Source organism: Malurus melanocephalus, unplaced genomic scaffold (assembly GCF_030028575.1).
Source record: "Malurus melanocephalus ecotype Western Australia unplaced genomic scaffold, MMel_1.1 scaffold_46, whole genome shotgun sequence".
NCBI classification, from domain to species: Eukaryota; Metazoa; Chordata; class Aves; order Passeriformes; family Maluridae; genus Malurus; species Malurus melanocephalus.
Genome location: NW_026623278.1, coordinates 781,415 through 799,818, shown reverse-complemented (window position 1 = coordinate 799,818; position 18,404 = coordinate 781,415). Strand labels below are relative to the sequence as shown.

General features: G+C 37.1%; 1 long non-coding RNA gene across 1 annotated transcript in view; it reads right to left on the bottom strand.

The window, feature by feature from the left end:
- Positions 1 to 371, bottom strand: part of LOC130572943 (uncharacterized) — a 26,211-nt gene extending 25,840 nt beyond the window's left edge. The window contains exon 1 of the long non-coding RNA XR_008965273.1: positions 289 to 371. This is a non-coding gene — a long non-coding RNA (uncharacterized LOC130572943). The remainder of the gene's footprint in view (positions 1 to 288) is intronic.
- Between the last annotated feature and the right edge of the window lie 18,033 nt (positions 372 to 18,404).

The window sequence follows — 18,404 nt, the reverse complement described above, 5'->3', positions numbered from 1 at the left end:
GGCCGCGGGCCGGGGGCGGCGGGGAGGGGAGCAGGATGGCGGGCCGGCCGGCGCCAGCGCACTACAACTCCCGTGGTGCTCCGCGCCGGCTCCCCGGGGACGCCGCGCTGGGGGCGCTGCCGGGGCGGGGGCGGCGGTCGGAGGTGGCGGTGGGGGCGGCCCCCTCGGCCCCYTCTCCTCCGTCTCCGCCCTGTGCCCGCTGCACGCCGCACCGCGTTCCTTTAAACCAGCCCAAAATGCTGCCCGGCCCGCCCCCGGAGTGCTCKCTGCTCGCTCGCTCTTACTTACGGCTGGGGCAGTCCCCCGGGCCGGCGGTGCCCGCCCGTGCCCTCCTCGCTTCGGCCGGAGCCGCTGCGGGAATGTGCCGGAGCAAAGCCAGCCCCGGGCGTGCCGGTGCCAGCGCCAGCGCCARCGGACCCCGCGTTAGCGTTTCTGCTCCTTTTCTTGTCGGAACAGGAAAGAACATCTTGTTCCAGTGTGTAAACAAAGGGAGTTGATGTGCTGCGCTCGTAAAACCGCCGAAGGAGGTTTTCTTTAATTGGATGACCCAGGATTAAGATGCCCACGAAATGCGGAGCGAAGGGACTTGGCACACCTTCCTGAGTTGCAGACTATTGTAATGCGGGTTTTTTTCCCCGTTTCCTCCCCTCGCCCAGCTACTAAACCGCATTAGGAATATTATAGAAATACTCTTGGTATTTTTTGTTCGGATTGAAACGAGTTAGAAATTATTCAGGGTTTTCTGTATCCATCTATTCAGTGCCTGCTCCCTCCTTTGTCCTCTCACCAGCACCCGTGTTACGCCTTGCATTCTTCCTTTGGTAACATTAAGCCTTATTTTTCCGTAAATACACAATTTACTGTGGAACAAAAATCACACCCAACTACCACAATGCTTAGCCTGTTTTTTTATCAAGAAATGGACCAGGGCATTCAGTCCCTCAATGAAACAGAAGTAAAAACCTGACACCGTCCCCCAAACACTCTAAAAAAGCATTGAGTCTGGTGTTTTGACTCTTCATCCTCATACTTATGTTTTAGTGGGAAGATAGCCCATCACCATAACACCTTTCCAGATTCCATGATTCAATCCCACTCACATAAAAATATTAAAAACATGAGCAAAACAAAATTCTGTTAAAACAGCTGCTTCTAAATTTAGTTTTGGTTCTAGTGTATATAGTATTATCCAGAGGATTTGAATATGCCTCAGAAATGTCATTGAGAAAAATCTTGCAACAGCAATGTTTCAGGTTTGACTGAGGTTGTGCAAAAAAATTTACAATCAGCCAGTTGTCAAAACAGGTACATGTTCCTTTGTTATTTACTGAATGACGTCTTTGTCACCTTAGTAACATTTAGAAAGAAAATGCTTGCTGTTAGCATGACATCTCTGTTTTGTGGTTTTGACTTAATTTTCACCTTTTTATGWCTCTGTCCTACCTCGATTTTTTTACCTTTGCATTTCCTTGCCTTTAGTAACTTTCTATTCCAAATCATACAGGTTTATATTCACATCTCATCGCCCATGCTAAAAGCCTGTGTCTGTCGTAATTGAGTACTTACAACAGCCTTTGAAATACCTTCATTGTTTTCAGTATTGAAAATACAACAAAATAAAAGTCTGTTGGAAGAGTGAAAGAAATGTCCACCATTAGTTCCCATCTATTCACAGGTAGCTGCTTCATGTACATTACATGAACTTCTGTCACTCAYGAGACATCTGGTGTTGCAGCGGTGGTCTTGGACAGAAAAGGTCATTTGTTAGGAAAAGAAGTTCAGTGAGCCTCTAAAGCTCATCTGACTTGGTGGATTTTTTTTTGGTTGGTTTCGTTGGTTTCTAGTATTGTCTGTTGMAGTCAGGATTAGACTTTCATTTGGTGTTTCTGTGGACACCTGGAATAATCTTTCTAGTTCTACATCCTTGCTATTAAAATTGGGAAGAAACAAGACCAGTGTTATGCTATCACTTAATTTATTTGCATCATTCCCTTGCAATTCAGTCATAGAATGGTTTGGGTTGGAAGGGACCTTAMAGATCATCTAACTCCAACCACTCTGCCATGGGCAGGGACATCTCCCACTAGACCATRTYGCTCAATGCCCCATGCAGCCTGGCCTTGAGAATTCCTTCTGTTGTTCACATGAAAATGGTTGGGAATCATGCACTGAAGGTTAGTGTCACTACCTTTGCTGGCGAAGAAAACCACTAATGCTATTTGCTGTATCAGAGCACCCACCGGAGAGTACCCACCAGAGCAAAGAGCTGGGGGCTACTCCCTCTGTTTCATGATGGAAAAAAAAAAAAAAAAAAAGGAATCTGTACTCCTAAAATAGAAATGTTTTTTTCTGCAGTAAATCTTGTAGTTGTATCCAATAAAGTTTGCCAGCATAACAGAAACCAAGTGCCCCAACAAAACAATTCCCCTCCTATTTAAGAGAGTTAAAAATCATGGGTAAGTCCTGAAGCACAGCAGAAAAAGGTCAAGTTCATCTTATGGAAAAAAAGCATTTCCTATTGGTTATAGATAGTATTTACTGAATGAATTGGACATGACACTACAAGAGATCATAACTCGCTCCTCTAACTGAATTTGTGATAGGAAAATTGAAAAATGGTGAACTGCCTTCAAGCTGCAACCATTGGAACTATGGCTAAAAGCTCAGCATATATAACASATATAAATGTGTATATATTTGTGKGTGTCTGTCTGTGYCTGTCTCTGTGTCTGTGTGTGTAAATATTTACAGCACATTGTAAACCAGATAGGATAACCTGCAAATACTGCAGACAGATGTTGCATTAAAATATATAATTAATTTCTACCTAAGCAATATTTATGTGATACTACAGTACCAGATGTTGCTGTTTTGACCAGGGATGGAATCAGTTATTTATTATGGCTGCATTTGTGTCCTGTTGCTTTTTCTTGCATCAGTGGAACGGTCATATGGTACTAAAATAATATTGGAGGCTGATTTCTGAGCTTCAGYACCCAATGAATGCATTTACCTGAACTGCTGTAGAAGTTTCAGCCCTGACATYATCTAGTGAGCCACCTGAAGCATATTATTCTTCTTGCATCCACCATAGAAAAACTACTTTTGATGTCGACTGCCAATTTTTATTCTTGTGTACAGTAATACTCTTCTGTACAGCAGAAATCTGTGACCTTCACTATTTATACAAGTGTTTATATATATATATAAATATGCATTGCTTCAATACAATGAAACACTGTTTTAATACAAATTCTGGTTTCAGCTCTTACAAAAAAAAAACTAGTATTAGCTGGTACATGGAAATGCCGTATGTGTGCAGAATGATTTATTCACAGCAGGACAATTCAAYCTAATGTGCCACTTCTACAATGGAAATTATATTCTCTACAATTGAACAAGAGATGCTGAGTTACAAGATAATTAAAAAAATATCCCAGAAGATACTAATGGAGTCACTGCATTTTCAAAATTAGTGTCAGCACAGTGGTGACAAAAAACAAACCAGAAAGTTTGGGTTTGTGTGGACTCAGGGAAACCAAAGCCATTGGTATTGACAATTGACAGTTAACCACTTACAGATACTCTTGGCATAGTTGTAGAGTCTGTTTTGTACTACTGATTTAAAGAATRCCTATTGCCAAGTATCCAGACATTTTGTGCTTCACAGCATTTATTATACTTAACGGAACTTTTCTCTTTTAATCATATGCCATATGGGCCTGAATCAACATCCCTGAGTTTTTAAAATGTGTTAATAATTCTTAATAACAAGCTCAGAATCTACTGTTATCAGGATGATGTTACTCTGTTTGGAAAGTCTCCTGAAGCTGATGAAAAAAATCAAGTCCTATAGGTTGTACTTGAACATGTCAATAAGGAAGGATGAAAGTTAAATTTTGCTAAATGCTAAACCAGATGCACAGCATATTCTTTTTTTGAGCATGCCATTTCTTCTTTGAGATTGGTAGAGGTCATAGTATGTGCAGAAGAGCTCACTCTTCCCCCCTCTCAAAAAAAAAAAAAATCAAAAACATATCTTTCAGTTCTCAACTTAAGGTGTACATTATTTATGTACACCTAAAATATGTACATTTACTAACCGTGATACATGCAGAACTATTAATAACAGGGCACTGTAAAATCTAAAGTCACCTGAGACATATCTGACCATAGCAAATTTTCAAACAGTGAAAGCTTTGGCTACGAATACCCAGGATTTATTCTATTGGCTTTAGAGTTCACCACAATTGTCATTACTTTAGTCTCAGTCCAGGAATGACCAAATACTATAGATGTAGGGTTATTTCCTTTTCTCCCTCCTAGCCCTCCAGCAGCCAGATAAACACTCAGGTCCTTTTTGTGGCCCTGCAGCTGGTTTAATTGCTCCAGTTGCAGCTAAGCTGAGGTCCACTTTGCCCTCCCAACATGTGAGCAGTGATACACCCAGCACAGAGAGCTTCCCAAGCAGTCACCTTCCAAACTGMCTCCAGGCAGCGCTTCCCTTGGCCATGCTGGCCATCATTTCTAATGCTACAGATATGGAACCACCCTGTCCCAAATCCATAGGGACAATTTCTACGAGGAGACCATTGTCTTTGAACAATGAACAGTTTACAAGATGCCATAAAAATGTTGGAAAGAAAACATTTCTTTGTGCATACACAACAGAAGAGCAGAGAACCTGCCTCTGAGGCATTGCACTCCAACTGCATACGGATCACACCTCCTGGCAGTTCTGTAAACCTCAGAGGAACAGGAACTGTCTGCAGATGGCTCACAGGATTACTTTCATTTTTATATGACACAGTTTAGTCAAATCAAAACCAGAGCAGCTGATAGTTTATCTCATCTGCTCTTTTTTAGATGCTTATCTAGTTGATTATATGGAAGTTGCTGTGTAGATTATAAATATGCAATTACAGGAGAAAAAAAAACTTGAAACTGTTTACTCGCAGTGTCTGATTTAACAGAAATTACATATCTTCCTATCTAGAAAGTGATTCTGGAATTCTGAATGTATGGATGCTATTCTAATGCCATATTTCAACCTACAGAACTTCACCCACAAGATAGACTCATAATAAAATATCTCCTCGAGTTACGTAGGATTTCAAGGAATTGTGAAGGTGTCCCAGAGGAATTAGGGCAAAATTTATACAACATACTCATGTTGAGTCTCAAGTTGTCAAAACAAATCAACAATTGCAGCACAAGTATGGGTATCCACAACTTCATATGAAAGACTGAAGCTTAATATTAAAACTACTTRCCAAAATTAAGAAAAATGATTMATGCAGTACCATTACAGCCTACCCCTTGCATTTTTTTTTTTCTGTGAAAGACTGATATAACAGMGTTTTTGGCAATTATTCCAGCTATCTAGCTATCTTTCTGTAATAAACAGCTATAAAATGACCTAACTGAGCATTTACATGGTGTGATATCTTCTGCAGCTACATGTGCTTTCTAGTCTGTTTTCAGCAAAGATTGAAAGCTGTAAGAATTAGCACCATTTAACTTCTTACAATGAGTAGCTTTCTTTTCTGGGAGTATATATAAAATGTTATCGTCAGGTTATGGAAAAGCTAATGAAGAACTACAATCTTAAGAAGAATTTTAAAAGACTTCACAGATGACCTGGGGAAAGAAAAAAAGAAAAAAAGAAAAAAAGCTTTGAAGACCTTCTCAAGGGACTAATTGCAAGTTTAAGGAGTAGCATGTCATGCATGTAATCACATAAATAATTTCCTAAACTGATGCCTGGAGACCTACACATACTGAGCTAAATGTTGCTGTGTTGAGATTCAGATACAAAACACACAGTCCAACAGCATRAAAAGAAATAAAGATCATGGTTGTACTACAAATAAGCAATTCAAAGTTGCCTTTGTAAGTTCAAAAGCCTGGAATCCTGTGAAAAGAGAATTCAGGATTTAAGTTGTCTGTCTAGCTTGTTGGGGGAAAAGGACTACATACATATGAACCGTCTTTGGGAGAAATACACACCTGCCTGCACCTGCTTGCCAAGGGGAACTTAGAAATATTTTGAATTGTTTGTGCATAATGGATTGCTATCCCTTGCCTTCTCTGCATTACAAGACAAATAACAACACAGTCTGCTCAGCCTTCTGCTACTTGCAGGTAACTACTTACATGCATCTGACTTCTAGACAATAACAAAAATAGCAAAGAAATAAAACATTAGTTTATTAAAACCACAGAACTTCTTGAAAAGGGGAATTGGGTTGATGCATTGTTGGCAGAAGGCATTTTTCAGGTACACTGGTGTGGAAAAGAAGCTTCAGTCWGGGGAATCTCTTTTTGTGTTTAGTTGGGACTCTTGTATCAGAAGTGGTAGTGGGTCTTCTCTTTTGCTGCTCCTTTAGGGCTATGGAAACAACCATCAGCTGCCCCACATATCATATGATGCTCAGCATAGATTGATAAACAACTCTGATCTAAATGTATTATATTACATCTTCCTATTTGAGCTGTGCCAGTTCTACAGGAAGAACAACATCTTCTCTCCTGGAGTTAGCAGAGGAATCTATGAATGCTTGGAGCAAAGAAAAMCATTGAGGTGCTGGAGYGTGTCCAGAGAAGGGCAACAAAGTTGGTGAAGGGCCTGGAGAGTAAATCCTATGAGGAGCAGCTGAGGGAGCTGGGGTTGTTTAACCTGGAGAAAAGGAAGCTTGGGGAGACCTTATCAYTCTCTACAGCCACCTGGAAGCAGGCTGTAGACAAGTGAAGGCTGGTCTCTTCTCCCAGTCAACTGGTGACAAGCGGACATGGCCTCCAGCTGCACCAGGGAAGGCTGAGGCTGGACATCAGGAAGAATTTCTTCATGGAAAGGGTTGTCAAGCATTGAAAGGGCCRCCATCACTGGAAGTGTTCARGAAACATTGCATGACATTTAATGCTGTGGTTTGGCTGGCATAGTCGTGCTCAGTCAAAGGTTGCACTCAATGATCTTGAAAGTCTTTTCCAACCTTAATGATTCTGTGATTCTGTARTTCTGTAATTCTGCTGATCGAGGCCCCAGCTCTGCAAGATGCCCCATTTATAGCAACAGTTGCATTCAGTGCCATTTTACATATTGCCTTCTATTAGCTATTTAAACATAATATGACATAAGCCAAATAATGACCAGATAGCATAGTTATTAAAATGACAGTATTTTTATAATCCATAAAAATGTGTATGTTGCAATTTAGTAGAGACTGTTCCTTGGGAGTGTGAATTTAGTGTGGTAACCACATTAGGTATTAGATCATAGGCATCACTACAACCATAGTATATATGAATAGAAATATATAACTTTATATATATACATATAYAGTTGAAGTAATGCACAATTGACTTATATACTGKTTTTAAGCCATTAATAAATAAGTTTAAACATTCTRTGAATATCACACAATAAACCAAGAGCCTTAAAAACATGCTAGTCAGAGCATGAAGTTAAAAATTTTTATGTCATTTTTCAGTGCTTGATTCCTTCAATTTTCCTGGTGTTGTTCTCAGATGCTTTGCTGTATCTCAAATAAACTTATGCCCATGCTTGGACAATTCTATTCCTCTGACCCATCCATTTTCTATACTCCAGCCATTCAACTRCAGATCACTTAGCCCTTGAAGAAATAAAGAAAATTAGCATTTGATACTACCTTTTTCCTTTTGTAAGRAAGAATTTCCCACTATAGTTAAGGAATAAAACTTCCATTTCTATTCATAGATACAGTTCATCACGCTCATTATAGGCTACAAAATTAAATTAAAATATGATATCAGTACTGATCATATGACACATCACAGTTTAGTTGGCATGTATTTGCCCACCCAGTGATACTTAAAAGTTTAAGGCAAGRAGAAGTCCGAATCCCTTACTATTCCCAGTTCTATACATTTTTCAGTTTAAAATATGTGAGTAACCCACTGAAATTCATGAGACTAGCCATGTTAAGGAAATATTTAAACATTAGTAGAACCAGGCTCCCAGCATGGCAGCAGGTAATATGTGTACTGGAAACTGGCTGGACTGCAAAGAGCACATGGAAGAGACACCTGTGATGTCTGGATCTGCTATTTCTTCGTAAATTATTGAAAAAATCGGAAGTGAATGTAGCACTTTTCTACTATGTCTAGTAGATCTTGTAGTAAGATATAGGGATAACTTACAGAAATTAATGTTTTCATTCTCTATTTTCCATATTTTTTAAAGCAACCTTTTTAATATGTATGTATATGAAGTTAAGAAATTTAATTTTAAGTAAATATTTAGAATTATTTAAACACAGACACAGATGATTTTGTATGTTCTTCTAGAAGAACTAGCACCTATGGATGTTAATTATCAWTACTGAGCACTGACTACATAATTACACCAGGGATTTTTTGGTCCTTATGAAGTTTATGGATAGGAAACCCTTTCAACAAATTATGACAAGTTACTGGAAAGTTAATTTGGAAAATGTAAGGATTTGCATGGCAAATGATTCTTTTTAGAGCCTGAGGCTAGGGCAGGGGCAGGAAGTGAAGGTTACAAAGCTGATTATAAGTGTGTGTGCAATTCATAATGAAGGTTCATGGATTGTGAGCTTTTTAAGATCAATCATTTAAAATAGCTGCCTTTTAGGTTAGACTCAACAATTATAAGGGGGAAAACCTGTAAGGAATTTATTTCGGGAAATGAAAGAATCTAACACATTTTTAACAGGAGAGTGTAATTTCTGATAACTGCCTTTATAGCTGACTCGGTTGCTCTACTCAATTTGTATTTAAGAGATGATTAAAATAACCTTATAATTTACTGCATTCATCCTGCTACAACTTACAAAAAAGGAAAGAAAATAGTTATGCATAATTACTAAAAGTGTTTGCAAAAGAATAATATTCTGCATGCATAGCATTTACCCTGTCTTTATGAAGACCAGACAATTGCATACACAAAAAATAAGACTTTTTATAAAAAAGGAGAAGTTGCCTTTTTTTATTTCACAGCTCTAAATTGGTTATTTATAAACAAGCAAGGTAACTGGTACAAGGAGTGCATTACAAGCATAAGCATTGTGGGAATAAAAGATCACTTATGCCAGTCCAGTTAAAATGATATCTTAGGTAGATAAATTGAGGTGTTCCAGTTCAGCAGCAAAAGGCCTACTGTAGAGCTTCTTTACACAACATATGCTGGCCAAATTCTTCGATGCAAATTTGCCATTGAGGAAGGGGCCAGCTCACAGCCTATACATCATTTACATGATGCATGACAGTCTACGTTACCCATCATGCAAGAGCATACTACAGTGAAAATAAATACAAAGATGTGTTTTTAATCTTCCACGTGACAGAGATYGCTGCTGTTTTTCAGCGGATCGGTGCTCACTAAGCAGCCCAACCACACCAACTGCAGCCACGTCCTATCCCAGGTCCATTTAGCCTGTAAGTAAATGTGTCTTAGCAATTTCAAGGAAATTTTTTTTTGTTTTAGTTTTCCATATATKAATTAGTCTAAGGTTACCAAGATGTAAACATTTACATGGCGAGTTCTGTAAGCATTTACATGGAGGATTCATTTCATGCATCCATGAGGTGATCCTAAGAAATGTTTCTCATGCTTACAAGCCAGGAAAAGGCTAAGATACCTTCATTAGGCTCAGACACGAATGCCTTAATCCAAATTCAAAAACCCCAACATCTTCCCCTATATTTGCTTTGTCTGGAAATGTATAAAATCCCATGGAGCCTCCCTATTGAGCTGCCCACTCCATGCATGCTTGCTACCACGATGCTTCTGTGCGTGTTTTCTGTGAGCAGCCAGGCAAGGCACCTGATACTCTACCCTAAAGGTAGCAAGCAGCATGTGATGGGGCATCTGGTTACACTTAGTGATTTACTGAAAGAAAACAGTCTACTTGTAATCAAAGAATTTAGTAAGGCACCTAATATTCCATCTCTGATTCTGAAAAATAGGACTGTATTCTCTTATTTATCTACTTTAATGTTATAGTTATACTTTTTAAAAGAGTGAATAAGCTAGCTAAAATATACAGATTTTCTTTCATAAGATCAAGTTTCACATAAAATTACTTTAGCTTTACTTTTGTGGTTATCCATACGTTATTAAAACATTCTTTTCCTTTGGCATTTCTTCTGTGGGGAAGAGGTTGGAACAAGAGTTTCAGGTTCCAAAATAAATGGAGGATGGTTATTCTGGTCTGAACAAGCAAAACTGTGGTCGCTGCAGTCAGGACTGCAAACCAGATTTGGTTAAAAAAGTATCATATGTGAAATCCTRCAAGGCACAGAAAAAAGAAAATGTTCAAATCGAGATGCTGTGCTGTCTCAGAAATTTTGTACTCAGATCCTGGCTCTACTCGTGCTTTGAATCCCTGGAAGTCAGTTGCTTTTTCTCTMGCAGTTCTCCAACTCGAACTAGAGATATTAATATTTCATTTCTTCCTCCATTTGTCTTCCTTGCTTATTCAAATTGAAAGCTTGTCAGAACAGGGACTGAAAATCTCTTGGTATGTATACATCATGGAATAAAGAAGAAATCTGATCTTGGTTTGGTCTCTGAGGCTACCATATGAAAGAATTTATATATATTTCTATATGTATAAAGGTAAGTTGTATGATATTTGAAAAATAAATTTTCCCAGTGAAAAATTATTACCTCACTGTTTTTTTTTTTCCATTAAGATTTCTAGGGAAAGTCAAATGTTGAAATGTGGCATGGGAGCAGTCCAGTCCGTGGGCTGAGGGGGAAAAAATTGTCAGCTGGCCAATGACAGCAGCTTTCTGGATATTTTGCACAAATGAAACCTCACAAAGATATGAACCAGCAGTAATTTTATCAGACTGCAAAACTGAATGAATTTGGCAATTCTGTACAAAGGTGTTTTCAGCACAGATGCAAACGTAAGAATAAATTATTGTACTATTATAAGGCTGTATATCCTGAATTCTCTTCCTCTCTTTATTTCTGAATAAGGAATATTGATTGTATGCCTGGATTCTTTTCTWTTTTAGTAATTCCATTTTCTGAAGAGTTTGAGGCTTGGAGCACAGTGAGCTAAATTGTCATAACTGTGTTCAGTTTCAAATGATTCTTTAAACTTAGATCTCCTCAGCTTTTGCAATTTTGTGACTGACAAGCATTGTAAAATATAGTCCAAAAGGTTTCAATTCAGTTGATCAGGTTTAGCTTGAAGAAAATTACTCTTAATGAAGTTACTTTTKGCTGCTGAAAATATGAGCTACTGAATTAAAATTCAGCCACGGATTGCCWTACTTTCACTACGAGAAACTGTGGAGTCAACATGGTGTGCCTTACTTGTGTAATTCCTATGCCTCTGCTTTCAAATATTAAGACTTCACAAGCTGAGGTAATTATTAGTCTACATTATTTTTATCTGATTCCAGGGATAGGTACACAACACTAATCCTGCTGTTTGTTTTGTCCCCAAGTAAATGTATGCGCTTTTACTATGCAAAGAGATTGGTTGGTTGTTTTTTTTTTTTGGTTTTTTTGTTTTTTTTTATCAGCAGAGAGCACGAAAAAGTAAGAACTAAATAATTTTTTGTGATCAAATAGGCATAAAATAATTATATGTAAAATGTAATATATTGACTCTTTTAGCTGCCACTGTTCCATTTTTTTTTGCAGATTGTTATTCTTTTAAAATGCAAATTTTCAGTATTGTTTGAATACTGCCAGCAGTGTTCTGTCTTCTACAGCTGGGGATTTCAGGTCACAGAATATTACCCCACTGGAATTTATAGGTTTTGACCTTTATTCCTAAAAGCCAGACTTCAATACCTTTATGGAGTTGAGTAATCCATGTAGTATATTTGTGGATTACAAACAGTCTCAGTGTGTCCCATAATTGGTTGATWAAAAAATGTAAAAAGATTGAGATGCAGATATTTTGGATTTATGTACTTATGATATTAATATTTGTGGTGTGTTGACCCTGGTTGGATGCCAGGTGCCCACCAAAGCTGCTCTATCCTTCACCTCCTCAGCTGGACAAGGGAAAGAAAATGGAACAAAAGGCTCATGGGTTGRGAAAAGGACAGGGAGAGATCAGTTACCGGTTACTGTCACAGGCAAACAGACTCAACTTGAATAAATAAGTTTAATTTATTAGCTATCAAATCAGAGTAGGAAAACAAGAAATAAACCCAAATCTTAAAACRCCTTCCTGACACCCCTCCGTTTCCTGCAGGCTCAACTTTATTCATGATTTTGTCCATCTCCTTCCCCACAGGGGCACAGAGGGAACAGGGAATGGAGGCTACAGCCAGTTCATCACACACTGTCTCTGCCTCTCCTTCCTCCTCAGAGGGAGAACTCCTCTCTCCCTTCCCCTGCTCCAGCATGGCTCCCTCCCATGGGGGACAATCCACCCATGATTGTCCAGTCTGCTCCTCTGTGTTCTCTACAGGGTGTCAAGTCCTGCCAGTGAATCTGCTCCAACATGGACTTCCCCTGGGGTCACAGCCTCCTTTGGTCATCCAKCTGCTCCAGCAYRGRGTMWTCCATGGGCTGCAGGTGGATCTCTACATCCCTGTGGTCCCCCATGGCTGCAGGGGCACAGCTCCTCACCAGGGTCTGCACCATGGTCTGCAGGGGAATCTCTGCTCCAGCATCTGAAACACCTCCTCCTCCTCCTCCTTCCACACTGACCTTGATGTTTATGGAGCTGTTACTCTTACATACTGTCATATCTCTCTCTGACTGCAACTGAAGAGTTTCCCCCCCCCCCATTCCTAACCCTGGTATCCCTGAGGCTCTCTCACCATCACTGATGGATTTGGCCTTGGCCAGCAGTGGCTCTGTCCTGGAGTTGGATGGTGTTGGCTCTCTAGGACATGGGAAAGCTTTTAGTAGTATCTCATAGAAACCACCCCTGCAGCCTCCRCTACCAAAATCTGGCCACACAGACTCAATACAATGCTTCAAACAGTTTCCTTACATTTTGTTTGGAAACAGATGCTTTGTTCTTCCAAATAAATAATTCAGAAAATGTACGACATTTTGTAACTCAGGAATGAAAGTCAATACTATTCATAGTGCTGTTGACATGCCTTCTAGTAATTTATGGAAYAATTATGACCATATTTGGGATATATCTGTTCCCTACATTTTGATTTGTCCTCYTCCGATACATCTTGACAATGTTGTTGTAATTCATGTGTATTGTACGRACTGAATAAAGACAGGCAATTCGTTCCAGACAAATACATTAAAAATGTAAAACAGCTGTTTGGAGCTCACTTTCTCCRTGAGACCTTTACAGTAGACATTTAGTTAGTAATGAAGGAATCCTGCATTTCCAGCCTTTGTTCTCAGTCCATGAGACCACAAATAATAATTTGTATTGAATCATTATTTAAATSTATTTAAGCCTCTAAAGAATTCAGATGTTGCATGCATAAAGTGCTTTATTTTAGGAAATGAGTGGTAGGCAGCATTGTACATATAAGRAAATAAATCTTCAATAGCTTAGCCAAACTTTATACAAACATCTAGCCTTACCTATCATAATTTTCTCAGATTTTAATTTTCTTATTTAAAAAACCTACACAAAAGTATAAACTTAATTCCCCTTTAGTGGTGAAGATTCTCCTTATAATTGCATTTTGCAAGTGTTTTAATCTTTAAAAAGTATCAGTCATGTTGAAAGAAACAAAATATTTCAAACAGCAACACAGACTACTTTCAATTGATGTTGGTKAAAATTTAAAAATGGGGAATTAGACTCAGCAGAAGAAAATTGGTAGGAATGTTGTCATTGACTTCGTGAGACCAGAATTTTTTCCAGCCCCCACTATTTAAACTGGGAAGGTTGATTTTAGAAATTTTATTAAAATTCCTGTTTCCATAATCYATCGCTCATGGGCATCATTCCACAAGCCTTAGAATTTGCAAGGGAAGCAATATTAGCAAGTAAAAAGCACAACTAACACTTGTMAGCACATGTAACATTTTATAAACCTGCATTCATGTTGTGTTTCATTTTTTTTTTATGATCTAAAAGCAGAGTTCCATCAGAAGTTACATGGCTATTCAGTTCATGAAAACAACTAGTTCTAAAAATTTCATTAGAAAGTAACAGATTTGTCATGTTGTCTGAACTGAGTAACTGAAAATATAATTAAAATATCACTGTTGGTTTTATTGAGAGTAATCAACTTAATTAACAGATTCTCTTTTGTTTAAATTGGTTCTTTTCTTTAGGAGACAATCAATAATTTATTTAAACTAATTCCTCATGAAAATTAAGTATTAATTATAAAATTACTCTTTCATAATGGTACCATAAAAATGCAGATCATTTGTAGATAAAGACTGGCATTTTAAATTGTTTTTRTTCACTACTCATTTTCTTTCATCATAAATGGATACTGGCTTACTTTCAGTGATTAACAAGAATATTCCAATAATATTCGAGTATTTTAAATCCTTGACTGTTAAAACGTATCTTGTCACAGTTACTTGGTTATTTACAGAATTAAGAGAATAATCAGTGTCTGTTGATTAAAACCTCAGCTCAGATAAAATGTATATAAAAGAATGAGAGGTAGTCTACTGCCATGGTTACATACTATTTGGTATGTAAAGAGCTGTTACTAYATCTGGCAGAACAAGCAATACTGAATAATTTTACTATGATTATTTAACATAATTATGTGTCAGGAATTATTTCTATTTTTTTTTTGTGTCTGGCTAGAACTTTTGTAGAAAACCATAGAAGAGGCTCTCTGATTTGGGACAATGTTCATTATTTAAATGTAACATAAATATAGTCAGTTCAGAAATCTATCTACACTTCATGCATTAAATATGTAAACACATAAATTTCCTGTACCAGTGAATGTTTTAGATTGCTTCCATATWTATAACAACTCTAAAGATTACCAGGGACAGTGTTATTAACAGTAGCCTTTTYAGAAACAAATTGCAGAACAAATATTACTAGTAAATTGTGAGACCACAAATGAAGATGTGGTAGGTAATGCATTTCTTTCTGAATGCTCATGTAACCAGTCGAGCATTACTTTGTGTAGATATTGTTTTTGTAAACAGTGACAACATTACAGAAGAGCTGTTCAGAGAAAATGAAAGATAAATATGGAATGGAATATTTTGGGGACTCAATATCATTTCGGTATTGAAGCAAAGGAGGTCCACAGCAACAGAATTGACTTTATCAAARGAAAAGGTTTCAATTTGATTCACATTTTTAAATACTATTTTGCTAGAAATAGAAATACTGTGTTTGTAGATTGTCATTTAGAGTGCCATTCTCTCCCCCTCTTTTCCCCTCCCCAATTTACATTTTATTTGAAATAAAAATGTTAGGTTCCAGCTGCATTTGCTTTCCCTTTTTMTTTCAGATAACTCCTTCAGCAGCCAAACACCTCTTCCCAAGAGTCCGCTGTGCTTCCTGTATACTGAACCTTCCGAATGCTTCTGGTTTCCCACTTCTGCTTCAATGCAGTAGGTAAAAATCCAGATGATAAAATAGTGAATCCTAATGGAATTAAAATTCTAGGTAGATCACTACAGAACTTCTGAAAAAATATTTCCACTGTCAAATTCCAAGTAATGTTAGCACATTCTGAAAACTCCTAGTTTTTGATAGATAACTCTATTACTCACACCTTCTAATTAATCTGTATCTGCTGCAGTATTTTTTAAATGAAAGGAGGATCTTGCAAAGGAACCTTTTTATCCAGAAAATGAATTCTACTTGAAATATGGGGAAGCTGCAGCAGTGATATGTCCAAACTACTAAGTTAATTTTTAACTACCATAGAGAAATGAAGCATTTCTTTAAAATGTAATGAGCTCTTACTTGGCAATTTCATCTGGCTTCATTTTCACCTTTGAAATAAACATATAYTCTTACATCTGAATGTATTTAACACATTTCACGAGTACTAAAAGTAAGATAGCAGGTTAATAGTTCACATGCTTGGACACACCAATATGAAAAAGAGATCCATTTTTTACTATCTCTTTTGATCTTTTATTACATATACTCCTAGACAATTTAGATAGTGAGCATTCATGACCATAAAAATAATAAAAAAAATTCTTCTGCTGTTTGTTCACAATGTAACAAAACCTTTAGGATGCTTTCTCAAAATCCATTGCATATATATTATTTAGTTTTGTGCTCTCACTAGATAATGTACCATGAAAATAGAAATGAATAGCAAAACATGATTTTATTATTCAGAAATATCTGTGAAGATAATGATGTGAAATAAGAATGCCACTTTCTCCAACTAAAACAAACRTTAACAGATAACATACATTTTAGACTTATCTGAAATGTTCACTAGATTAAAAATTCATTACATTCATTGTAGATTTTCAAAGTTCAGAAAAAAAAGCCTCTTTCATTGTTGGATTTCTTAAAACCTTTTCTATGAGGGCTATTTTAATAAGAATTCAAACTAAAAAATATAATTACAGGTCTAAGAGCATCACTGCTGTGACTATCTGGACTATTGTCAGTACATATAATTTAACTATTTGTATTATCTAGGCAGCATGCTGATAGTTACAAAACACAATTGCTTTCTCAAAATTCACTAAAGTATACGCAGTTTAATCGGCTTTCTTTTTGAAAGCTAATCAAAATGAGGAAATTTTGAGACCTAAGGGCTTCCATGACAACTTTTGAATGACAGTTCTGACAGGGGAGATGCATATTTGAGTATATCAGTTGCAGTCTGAAAAAACTGAAGAATGTTATGAAAACATTCATTCTTTTAATCTATCTTTAAGTATTTTCCTTAAGCTTCATTTAAGCTATATTATAAATAATGAAAAATATTATCATTTGCCATATGTGAGAGATAAGATTAAATAATTGGCAAGACTTCAGCTTCTAGACAGCTTCCAAGTGAATAAACATTTTTTGTTGCCAGGAGCACAATTTGGGAGGTATTCATATTTGCTATTTATCTCATTGTTAAGTCTACTGTAAATTTTATTTTAAAAAATGGAAAAGCATCTCAAATTTACACCACTGCTTTCTGCTGCTGTTATTATTATATTGTGTATAAATATTGTCGTGGTTTAACCCCTGCTGGGAACTAAGTACCACACAGCGACTTGCTGTGTATAATTATGTTAATCTAAGATATATTCAGGAGCCTCTCCTGGCTCAGTATCATCTAATAGGAGGGCTTAGTTAAGGAAGGGATCCTAGGGAAAAAAAAAAAAAAAAAAAAGGAAAGAATGTATATGTTTTTCTGCATTAATTGCAATGAAATCCTCTAGGTTAAAAATTTGTTTACAGGACATGCATTCTTTTTGTGTTTGGAGGTATGCATATGTTAATTCACACATTAATCTCAACTAAAGCCCGTGGAACATTTGTCTTTGTCCAGGGTGGGCTTCGTTTGCCTTTTCAGATAAAGATTCATGGTCTATATTGTTGCAAAGTAAGAATTTTTAAATGGGAAGTAATGACATAGAGTCAATGGCATAGGTAGTGGTTTCCCTAATGGGCAATTTCTAGTTAGGACTGCTGACAATCATGTGTTAATATACACGTTCTGGATTATGTAGAAACACAGATCCATATTTTATGATTCCTTATACACAGATGTATTTCTTGGGAAGAAATGCTCAGCTGGTTTCAATCGATGTTTCTTTTTTGCTTATTTKTCAGAAATTGATTCTTATGTCATTCTTCAGTCTTAAGTTCAGAATTTTCCAATCCATAACTTACTTTTAAATGAACATAAAGTCAAACACAGTTTTGCAAACAGTATTATGTCCATCCACACAGTGATGCATTTCCATATCTATTATTAATGCCTTGTTTCTACTGTCTACTTTAAATTACTCTGTGTGTATAATGCCTGTAGCCTGTGTTTGTGTGCACTATCTTCACATGCCTCACCTTGTTTTCCTGCTTGGATCTGAGTGGGGAATTCTTTTTAAATTCATGGCAGCAGCTTCTGAGTTATCAACAGCTCTGTCACAAAAATTTGCATCTCTCACCTCATAATGGTTGGAAGACAATGTCTGTCTCCCTGTGCCATGTAGTTTTATACCAGATATGATCTTTATCAGCTGTTCAGTGCAAACCTACTCGACTCAAGTGAGAAACTCTATTTCTTTAGTGACAGTTCCTTTTAGTCATACAGGAATCAGAAAGAAATTGGTTACACAGAAGGAGGTATATAAGTATCACCCAGAATCCCTGCTACTGATAGAGATTGGAGCAGTGACAGCATTTATATACCTAGACATAGAAAAGCAAACCCTGGAAAAAAGTACCTATGGTCACAGAACCTGCATTTTAGCACATGACATTGCAGTTTTGTGAGAAGCCATGATAACAATCATGTGCAGGGGTATTTATTAGTTT